The following is a 2,224-nucleotide window of genomic DNA, read 5'->3' as shown; positions in this document are numbered from 1 at the left end:
TGAATTTCAGATAAACAGTGAACTTTTTTTGTATCTGTCCCCCAGATCGAGCATCTTGTGCTTTATTGGACAACCCTCATTCAATACTCCTCCCCCCATACACACACTATGCCTTAAAAAAAAAAAAAAAAAAAACAGCAAAGCAACACAGAAACTGCTAGTCTATGGCCTTTCTGGCATCGACTTGTCATCCCTCACCAGGTGCCTCCTTGGAGTCTCTGGCCCTGAGCAGCGGCCCTGCCCAGACACAACCCACACCATCTTCCTGCTAAGTCTGAAAGCCCCTGAAAGCTGCACCCGATGTGGAGTCCGGGCAAGGCCAGGACCTTGCTGGGAGTGAGAGGAGGACATAGAGGCCCGGCAAGGGCTCCCTCATCCCTGCCCCAACACCCAGCTGGGGCATTTCCAGAAAGTGGTCCCTGCCCAGAGCATGAACCCCAACTGGGCTCAGGGCCACATGCCTGGGGCTGTTTCCTAGAATTACTAGCCCCATTCCGTGTCACTGTGGCCACATCTTCCATTGGCAGCCCAGGCTTGGTAGGATCTAACAGGCCAGGTCCGGGCTGGGGTGGGGAGTGGGGAGGGAGCTCCCAGGCAAGGCCCTGCTTTACTGGGCTGCAGAGTCAGCCTGGGACACCCCTCCCTGGAGCTGCTGAAGAGAGGAGATGGAGATTCCCATGATCCTCGGGATCCTCATTGGAATGGGGACCCATCCCAAGGCCTGGGGAGCCTGGTACAAGCCAGAGATGGCCAAACCAGAGGAGCTCGGATAGGGGCTCACATCACCCTGATAGAGGCAGGGGGACACTCTGCCTGGAGTCAAAGTGGGAGAGAGACCTTCTCTGTGGGAAAATTGGAGCGATTTCATGGGAGACACGATAACTGAGCCCCTGAGAATTTCACTAGATCAGAGAATTGGGGAACGGAGGGGTAGGGTGATCAGTGGCAATGGCCTGGAGGCTGTGCCACGTGGAGAAGCTTCCTAAAATGACCAAAGGCCAGCAAGGCTGGGTAGAGGCAGCTCTGGGGAAAGTGGCAAAGCCAAGGGACACAAGACGTGCCCAGAGAGGAGCTGGACCTGCGAGGACGAGCAGACCTGGACCTTAGATGGATCAGCCCCTGAGACTCAGGCGGCACTGCTAACAGTAATAACAGCATATGAATGACAGCGGTGACCATTCACTGAGCACTTACTTACCCTCTGCTAAGTCTTTACAACCAGTCCATTCTAAAGGAGATCAGTCCTGGGTGTTCACTGGAAGGACTGATGCTAAAGCTGAAACTCCAGTACTTTGGCCACCTCATGCGAAGAGTTGACTCATTGGAAAAGACTCTGATGCTGGGAGGGATTGGGGGCAGGAGGAGAAGGGGACAACAGAGGATGAGATGGCTGGATGGCATCACTGACTCGATGGACATGAGTTTGAGTGAACTCCAGGAGTTGGTGATGGACAGGGAGGCCTGGTGTGCTGCGATTCATGGGGTCACAAAGAGTCGGACAGGACTGAGCGACTGAACTGAACTGAAGCCTCTTTATATGGGTTATTTTATTTAACCTTCTAAATAGGTATTACTATTACCCCTGTCTTACAGATGGGAAAACTCAGGCACAGACAGGTGGAATGGTTTGTCCATGGTCACACAGCTGACAAGTGGCAGGGCTGGCATTTGATCCCAGGCAATCTAGCTCCGGAATTGAACCATTCACCACCGAATGAAAGGCTATTTGTGTAAGAAATGAACAGAGGGCAGAGGGTCCCCCTGGGAGAAAAGGGATCTGGCTCCAGTTCCCGCCCTGTGATGTTCAAAGTCACCAAAATCTGTCTGATGGCCCGGAGCCAGTCGCTGAGAACCTGTCCCAGCCCACTGCTCGAGTGCCAGATATGCCCAGAGAACTAGACACCAAGAGCCAGAGTGGGCAGCTGTGTTGGGAAAGAGAAATGGCTATGTAAGCAGGACTGGCATTCCTCCTGCTGGTCACTCAGCACGCACAGTCCTGGAGGCAGGGCCTCTCCATCTGGTGTGTCATCTCCACAGACAGGTGACCACAGCATCTACCCCACGATTTCTGATGTGGACCAACATCGTCCCCTGGTGGAAAGTCTGGGAAATGCGCTGGCTTCCCGAGTGGTCTCCTACTCCGTCTATCAGGACAGGTCAAGGGCAATGGTGATTCTCTACAACAGTGACAGCTAACATAGCAAGTAAGAAGAAAACAAGAATG

This window comes from Bos grunniens, chromosome 18 (assembly GCF_055505025.1).
Source record: "Bos grunniens cultivar Pamir isolate PY7600 chromosome 18, Bosgru_T2T1.0, whole genome shotgun sequence".
NCBI classification, from domain to species: domain Eukaryota; kingdom Metazoa; phylum Chordata; class Mammalia; order Artiodactyla; family Bovidae; genus Bos; species Bos grunniens.
The sequence above is the reverse complement of the archived record's forward strand: the minus strand, read 5'-3'. Positions refer to the sequence as shown.